This window comes from Kogia breviceps, chromosome 6 (assembly GCF_026419965.1).
Source record: "Kogia breviceps isolate mKogBre1 chromosome 6, mKogBre1 haplotype 1, whole genome shotgun sequence".
NCBI lineage: Eukaryota > Metazoa > Chordata > Mammalia > Artiodactyla > Physeteridae > Kogia > Kogia breviceps.
In genome coordinates this window covers 76,497,734-76,507,063 of record NC_081315.1, presented here as the reverse complement: position 1 = coordinate 76,507,063, position 9,330 = coordinate 76,497,734, and positions in this window count along the sequence as shown.

Genomic DNA, 9,330 nt, shown 5'->3' with positions numbered 1-9,330 from the left:
TCTTGCCAAAGCTTTACCCTTAAGCTCTCTGGGACCTATTTCTTCTCCATGCTCTCTGCTATGCAGCCTCTGCATCTCCTACTTGGAATATCCTAAGAGTCTCCTAAGTCTTCTCCTCTTCAACCTCTTTTCCTTAAAATTCATGCTGCAGGAGTAAATTTCACAAATACCACCTATGCCATATTACTCTTCTCCATCATGTGGGGGACAGAGACCATGCCCCTCTGTCCTCTGGCTCCAGTCTTCTCCCCCTTCACTCCTCCACAGCCACCCTGAATACTAGTCCTGCTCGACATCCAGCAGCTTCCCGCTCAGGCCTTTTGTGTGCCCTTTGTATGGTCCCCTCCATCCAGAATGCCCGACTCCTGCCCCCCTGGAGAACTAATACCCCCTTGAAAACCTAAACATTCCAGAGCTCTCCAGGCAGGGTGGATGCTCTCAGATTGTGAAGAGTTCCTACAGGGTCCGACTTGGCCTCATTCCTCTTGATATCAAGGGTTGGTAGGCACGGAGAGGCCCTAGGAGATGCCAAAAGAGGAATGAAAATCCAACCATCTCAAGTTTCTACCCTAATCCTAAGCAACAAGCCTCCATGAGGGGTTAGCTTTTTTATTAATTCAAAGATTCATGCATACTAAAGGGTAATTTTCACAGGAGCTAAGACTAATTTTTTTCCTCCTGCTGGATTCCTCGCTGGGGCTTGTCATGAGGGAAGTGAATTCACTCTCGTGGGAACAAGCAGACCATTTAGGGCCTCTGTTGTCCATCAGCAGCCTCTCTGGCCCTGCACTCAGGATCTCCGCTGTGCTATCCGTTCAGGGAGCTGGCTCCCCGTACCCCAGCCCCACCACCTGGCATTAGAAAATGAAGCTGAGAAGCAGATTACTGACTCTCTCTGAAATGTCACTTCTGTAGGTGATCTACCACCTTGCAAAGAGAACGCTGTTGTTACACAACATCATTAATGATAGCAGCCTTCCGGAGGATTAAACTGTTATCGATCTTTCATTTTTAAGAATGCGTTTGATTTGCAACAGGGAAGAGTGAATTTACAACATTACAGAAACAAAATGAAAGATTAGAGCAATTAAATGAAAACCGCCACCAATTAATTTAATCTAGACTAAAAGCTGCAAAATGGTTACTAATACTGATCATAATTACAATGACATTAAGGCGCCTTTTTGGGTTGCTTTTGTTTCTTTGTAAATGGGATTTAAGTAACATACCCTACGAAGATGATAAATCTAACTGCATGACTACCAGGTGCAAGAATTCTATTTGTGTGGCATGAACAGGGCTGCTAATCCCTCGCTCGTTCTTTTCTGTTTGGCAGCTAAACACTTCCTGGTGTGCCCTGTAATAACAGGCAGCTGTCCTGTCAGCTCCACTGAAAAATGAGATAATAAGGCAGGCAAATGATGTCCTTTATGTCCTGAATCTACCACTTCCTGCAGTTTTCTTCTCAAATGCTTTAAGTAACAAGGATCTGTGCAATTTTCACACAGTTTCTTCTAAAAAAGTTTGTCCAAATTCTTGGTGAATGTCATTTCCCTTTGGACATTTGGTGGAAAAAGAGGCAGCCTGCTTCATTGCACCAGGACAGAAGGCTTCCAAAAAGCCTCTGAATGGGGTTTATGAATGGAAATCCCCCCTCAAAAGCCACTGAGGTGATCGGAGCTGTAACTCGTGTTTGGAGGGATGGGCTTGGCTTCTCTAAAGACAACTGCAGTGGACCTTTCTGTTCTGCCCCTGGGATAACTGGGCTTTTTAGAGGCGACAGCAAGAGCAACATTATCCTGCCACACTTGAGAAAGGCTGCCCAGTGGCCTGCTGGCTGGGAAAATTGTGGCCAGATGGGTCTATGCCTGACGTCTTACCTGGGGAGCCCAGGCGGTGTAGGATTTGTGAGTTTTGAGGCATCTTCGAGGTCATCTGTTTCTCTCCCACCTTTCACCAAAAAGGAAGTGGCTGCTCTATGCTGGAAGGCAGAGTTGGAACTTGAACTCAGGAGTCCTTCTGGCCAGGCTGGTGGTGGTACCTTTTCCTAAAACAAGGGTGTGTTTCTTGGCATTCTTTATAATCCACACTGACTCAAGGCTGATAACAATTGAATCCTCATTTTTAAATCCTATTCATAATGTAGAAGAAGGTTAATGTTCAGAGAATGTATATTTTAGAATGTTTTCAGGGACTCACTCAATTATCTGTCATTCATTCATCCATCCATCCATGAATCCTACCCTGTGCAGGGGTTAGAGAGACAAGTAGGTCAATTGATCTTGCTGCCTGCAGTGGTGCTTCAGGAGGTGGCAATAACTAGAGAATCACATTCCAGGCATTCTGGACATGGGTGTGTGTGTGTGTGTGTGTGTGTGTGTGTGTGTGTGTGTGTGTGTAGGCGGGAAGGACTAACAATCCAAATGAATCCATAAACTCTTTTTTAAAAAATAATCCTTATTATTCTTTATTTATTAATTTACTATTTTTGGCTGCGTTGGGTGTTTGTTTCTGCGTGCGGGCTTTCTCTAGTTGCGGCGAGCGGGGGCTACTCGTTGTTGTGGTGTGTGGACTTCTCACTGCTGTGGCTTCTCTTGTTGCAGAGCACGGGCTCTAGGCGCGCGGGCTTCAGTAGTTGTGGCACACGGGCTTAGTTGCTCCACGGCATGTGGGATCTTCCCGGATGAGGGCTCAAACCCGTGTCCCCTGGACTGACAGGCAGATTCTTAACCACTGCGTCACCAGGGAAGTCCCTCCATAGACTCTTAAACAGTCTGAGAGAAAAAGACTTGCTTTGAGACTTCGCTGGTGGCGCAGTGGTTAAGAACCCACCTGCCAATGCAATGCAGGGGACATGGGTTTGAGCCCTGGTCCGGGAAGATCCCACATGCCATGGAGCAACTAAGCCCTTGAGCCACAACTACTGAAGCCTGCGCGCCTAGATCCCGCGCTCTGCAACAAGAGAAGCCACAGCAGTGAGAAGCCCACGCACCACAACGAAGAGTAGCCACACCTAGAGAAAACCCACACGCAGCAACAAAGACCCAACACAGCCAAAAATAAATAAAATTTATTAAAAAAAAAAAAAAGACTCGCCTCACTTCATCAATTTATTCCAACTATCCAGACTCTGTTTTCCCTGTGGAAGAAGGATCCCACTTCGTGACAGTTAGATTCATCTTTCCTGCCCTTTACTGGAATTAGCCTTAAAAGAGCTGCAGGACAAGGACTGCCCCGGGGGCTGGGAACACTGTGCCCACTGTTTGCCTGCAGTCCCCGGGAAGCCTGTGCAGCCACCTGGGCTCAGAGGCTGAGGCCACAGGGCGGTGGGCATGGAGTGGGGCTTTGTCTCTCCAGGCCCCAGGTTGGGGAGGACGGGGGAGGGCATTCAAGCTGAGCAGAGGGCTCATAGCAGCTCCACAGGGGAGGAGCCCTCTGGGGAAAAGAGGATTCAATAAGCGTTTGAAGGAGTCCACTTTCCAGACCACACTTTTTGCTCACTCTCTTCTCACTGAAGGCAGGTCTCAGCAGACTAAGAGGCCTCGGTGGTTTATTTGCACAGGTGACTCACCTTTCCTTCAGGAATAAGTGCCCCCCTTTTTTTATTTTTTATTTTTATTTTTTTTTAACATCTTTATTTGAGTATAACTGTTTTACAATAGTGTGTTAGTTTCTCCTTTACAACAAAGTGAATCAGTTATACATATACATATGTTCCCATAACTGCCCCCCTTTTTTAAAAAAATATCTTTATTGGAGTATAATTGCTTTACAATGGTGTGTTAGTTTCTGCTTTACAACAAAGTGAATCGGTTATACATATACATATGTTCCCATATCTCTTCCCTCTTGCATCTCCCTCCCTCCCACCATCCCTATCCCACCCCTCTAGGTGGTCACAAACCACCAAGCTGATCTCCCTGTACCATGCGGCTGCTTCCCACTAGCTATCCACCCTACGTTTGGTAGTGTATATATGTCCATGCCACTCTCTCACTTCGTCCCAGCTTACCCTACCCCCTCCCCATATCCTCAAGGCCATGCTCTAGTAGGTCTGTGTTTTATTCCCATCCTACCCCTAATCTCTTCATGACATTTTTTTTTCTTAGATTCCATATATATGTGTTAGCATATGGTATTTGTTTTTCTCCTTCTGACTTACTTCACCCTGTATGACAGACTCCAGGTCCATCCACCTCACGAAAAATAACTCAGTTTCATTTCTTTTTATGGCTGAGTAATATTCCATTGTATATATGTGCCACATCTTCTTTATCCATTCATCTGTTGATGGACACTTAGGTTGCTTCCATGTCCTGGCTATTGTAAATAGAGCTGCAATGAACACTGTGGTACGACTCTTTTTGAATTATGGTTTTCTCAGGGTATATGCCCAGTAGTGGGATTGCTGGGTAATAGCGTAGTTCTATTTGTAGTTTTTTAAGAAACCTCCATACGCGCCCCTTTTATTCACTCAAAAATTCCTCTCTCCAGTCTCCTCCCCTCTTCAAGTAATTTTTCCCCTTCCATTTGTATTCTTAGGTAAGAATGATATATCTAATATTTACTGAGCACTTCTTATATGCTCCAGCCCTTGTTCAACTGCTTTAGAAGTATTAACTCACTGAATCCTCATAACAACACAATAAGGTATTTCTGTGCTTACCCTCATTGTACAGATAAGCAAACTGAGGCCCAGAGAGGTTGGGTGAAGTGTGCAAAGTCACACTGCTGGTATGTGGAAGGAATTGGGGTTCAAATCCAGGAAGTCTGGCTTCAAAGTTTCTTCTTCTATACAATTCCTCTGGGAGCAGATGATGGGTTCATCCTAAATTTTCTAGAAATGCACTGTCCAATACAGTAGCCACTGGCCACACATAGCTATTTAATTTAGCATCTAAATAATTCTAACTAAGTAAGTTAAACATTCATTTCCTCAGTAGCGCTAGTGCCATTTCAAGAGCTCAGTAGTAGCTACCATATTGGAATGTGCAGATACCAAATGTTTCCATCGCAGCAGAAAGTGCCCTAGAAAATCCCTGACTTCCTGTAATTTTATTCTGTTTGATAAACATCAAGAACAATAACACAATGGTGATCTATAAAATTTATATTAAATGAAATTTAAGTTTTGAGGATTTTTCATGTGATATTAATAGACTGAAAAAAGTTCTTCCTGGACTTTTGTGGCGGCCCGGTGCTTAAGACTCCGTGCTTCCAAGGCAGGGGGAGTGGGTTCGATCCCTGGCTGGAGAACTAAGGTGCCACATGCTGCACAGTGCAGCCAAAGAAAAATAAAAAATAAAAAGATTTAAAAAGTTCTTCCTGGAAAGATGTTTCCAATGCAATGAGTGAAAAAAAATCAAATACAGGTTTCCCCCACTATCTCAAAGCAGAGGTTCCTATGAAACCTTTCCTAAGCTGAAATGGCCTAAAGTGAAGAAGCAATTACCTGAGGACATGTCTTGCTAACAGATGCATGAAATCAATTGAGATGAAGCACAGATGTTCACAGACACAGTTCAAAGCTATGGCAGCTGATGCTGAGATGCTGAGTATATTTGCCAGGAAGGAGTTTGGCGGGTCCACTCTCTCTGCTGGCTGTGGCTGCCTCTGTAACGGCTGCTGCAAAACCAGTGCTGCATGCTCTTTTTGCTTTTCCTCTTTTTTTGTAAAACTGAAATCTTCTTCAGATTTCTTTCAGTTGTGGAAACTAAGTGCTAATGTAAAAGACCTGTGGCATAAAGTGAACTTTTGAAGTGAGGGATACTTGTATCACCGAAGTATGTAAAGTGGAATGCATTTTTGTTAAAAACAACACATGCGTACACACATGTATGCACACACAGAGAAACACCTGGAAGAATGCACCACACACTAAGCCATGGCTCTCCTTCCTACAAAGTAGATAGGAGGGGATGATAGCGGGAAGGGGTAGATTTCCTTGTATAGTTTTGTTTTATTTAAAAATATTTTTTAAGACACTTATGACTTGCTTTGATAATAGAAAAAGCTTCTAGAAGAAGAAAATTTATTGAATTTAAAAAAAGATAGGAAACGTGCTTTGTAAAATATTCTGATTAGGTGTTTGGATAATGTGATCTCCATAATCACAATTTTAAAAATGCCGTCCCACCCTGAGGACTTTGCATTTTGAGAGAAAATATCAAAGAGAGAAGCTGTAAGGAGAGAACCTCAGGTGTCAGGAACCTTAACAGGACCCTGCAGCTCTTCCAGGGGGGTGCAACGAGCAGAGAGCTGGGGGGATAGGGGCGAAGGCAAGTTGGGGAGCAGTCAACGCAGAGGCCCAGGTGTGGGGAGAGAGTCCTGGGTCGGTGCTTTGGATTCAGCAACACAGTTTGTGACACTGGCTCAGGACCTGCACTGGCTTTTTGCTTCCCACTCTCACCCATTTGTGACCATCCCCCCACGCCCCATCGCCCCCCTCCCCAGCCAGAGCTAACCAGGAGAAAGCTACCCCAGGACAGGAATTGCCCTCCCCTGCTCAGCTGAACACCTGGCTTCACCATCACCTCCACTTGCCCTCCTGCACTCTCTCCAGGCTTTTCTCTTTTCCAAAATAAAGAAAACCTCAACCCCCAAACACACACACACACACACACACACACACACACACACACACACACACACACACACACACAGAGTACATTTTAACACTTGCTAAAAATATTTGCAAAAACAATTTAAAAAGAAAAGAAAGAATGAAGGCAGTCTGCACCGTGATAAATCTTCCGGAATCTACACCTGTTGGCTCTGGGGTCAAGCACAAGTGTGGCCGCCCTCCTGGTCCACCCATCGCTTTATAGCTGTGCTAGATCCCCCATCTCCCCGTGGAGAAGCAGCTGGGGTTTTTGGTGTCACAGCAACAGGCCAAAGTAGACTTCTCGGACAGGCTTCTCAGAGGACGTGTTACACGAGCAGGCCAGTGGCAAGCAGGCCGAGAGGGGCACGCATGCCTGGGGCCAGCCTGAGGTCCACAGCAGGTCTGCTGAGGATGCAAGCCCAGGCTGATGGAGTCCTCATGGCTCCCTGGTGGTGGAGGAAGCAGTTCCCCTCTTCTTTCCCCACCAGCACGGGCTGGCTGCCCAAGCTGTCGGCTGAGGCAAAGACCAAAGTGCTGGTCCCTCGCACATCCTTTCAACATGCAGCACATTTGTGGTTTATAGCTTCTGCCGAGGGATTGAAAGGTCTGAGGTTCAAACTCTCAAGGGAAAAGAAAAGGACTCTTGTTAAGAAAACATTTCTAGCAGCTCATCTCGAAGGATCATTTGTGAGGCCTCAACCCTCGACCTCTGTGTGAGAAAGCGTGTCACTAAGTAGAAAACCGGAAGGCGTTTGACCCCAGTCCAAAGTCGCAAATTCCTCCCTGGACTCAGCCACACACACTGCTCTGCTTCGAGCTGCCTAGGCGGCTCGCGAGGGCCCTGAGGGAGGCCGGGCTTCAGGGCCCCTGGGCCGGGGAAGGTCGCACCGAGAGGCCTTTCCGTTCTTTTCTGTGAGAAGTGCGTGTCTGGGATGCAGAGCTCAGAACTGTGGCATTTAAGAGCCCGGGAGCCCGGAGCCTTCTTTTTGTCCCACGAATCTCAATACAACGAGAAGAAATTCACCACAACTTAACTGAAAGAGAAATGCAGAGAAAAGAGACTCCATGTCATCTTGAAATGCCTTTCCTTCCAGGAAAGCAAAATTCAGCTAACCTTTGAGGCCCTCAAAGCCTCACAATGTGCTTAAACAGCTTTGGAAAGTGAATTACCTGGTATCACTGCTTAAAAACAAACACAGGCTTCTTGTCTTAGGCTGTGTGCCCTAGGAATTAGGACTCTTTACCGGGCATCTATATTAGCAGCCGTCTCCTGGTATCCTTTGAATTTATTCTTTCCAGAGTGTGATCTGGCTCCCATTCTAGTCAGAATATTTCTGGAAGGGTCAGAAACAGACTAAGTGCCAAATAAAGATTTCCCTCTGTTGGTGACAAAATCAGACCCTCTACCCTCTGCCTGAGGGGGAGTAAGGAGTCCCTTGTAAACCTTTGTCCACCTGTCTGTGCCCTGGACCCAGCTTTCTCCTTAGGATTTCATGTGAAAACTACGTGAGCACTTTCAGTGACATTATTTATCACTTAGGAGTCTCTTTCAAGACTTTTACACTCACATCAAGAATCTATTGGGGGGGACTTCCCTGGTGGCACAGAGGTTAAGAATCTGCCTGCCAAGGCAGGGGACATGGGTTCGAGCCCTGGTCCGGGAAGATCCCACATGTCGCGGAGCGGCTGGGCCCGTGAGCCACAACTACTGAGCCTGCTCACCTAGAGCCCATGCTCTGCAATAAGAGAAGCCACTGCAATGAGAAGCCTGCACACCACAACAAAGAGTGGCCCCTGCTCGCTGCAGCTAGAGAAAGCCTGTGCGCAGCAACGAAGACCCAACACAGCCAAAAATAAACAAATAAATAAATAAATATATAAAAGAATCTATTGGGGGAGGGGGATCCCGCAAATCTGTAGGACAGTAAAAAAAATCAGGCAGAATTACTACAGAGCTTCTTTTCATCTCAGTTTCTGGAACAGCACATCCATTCCTAAGTGGGCCATCACAGTCATGGCTTGTCAATGAGAATTTTAGGTCATGCCTGTGAAAAGGTTAAGATCTTGAAAAACGTTTCCAAATATGTTCATTGTAATTCTTTGCAATGATCGTGCAGGAGGTCCCTGTAAGCATTTCCTAGTAATACTGACAGGATGAGGAAGTGTCTGGAGATAGACCAAGTACAGGCCACTCTCGTTATTCGCGGTAGTTATGCTCCAGAAGGTCACTGTGAACAATGAAGTAGCAAATTCTGAACTGTTGTTCCTGGGGAAACACAGAGTTAGCTTCCTTGGGGCCTCTGGTCACAAGATTTTCCTCAGTCAAGCAATACATAACCTTGTTTTATGTGTTTCCATTTAAAGACACTTACTTAATGTGTCTATTGTTGATTCATTCACATTGAACTCATGGCCAACGGCACCATAACTCATGACCGAAGGAAGCTTGTCTAACACACGTGTTTTCTCCTCAAGGTGTGTCACAGCCTTCTGGCGCTTAGGAACACTATGCAGCACTTCAACAACATGTTTGGGGGCCATGAAACAGTGAAATCACCAAGAAAAGCACATCAGGACAAAAAACATGGAACTATCAATACATAGATTATGAAAAGGACCCTTGTTACAGTCTGGGGGCTAAAACAGGAAAGCAGAGCCAGTTTTACTGTGATCTGGGTGGGACTCATTTTTCAGCTCTCTGCATGTCTGTGAATGACCACAGAATC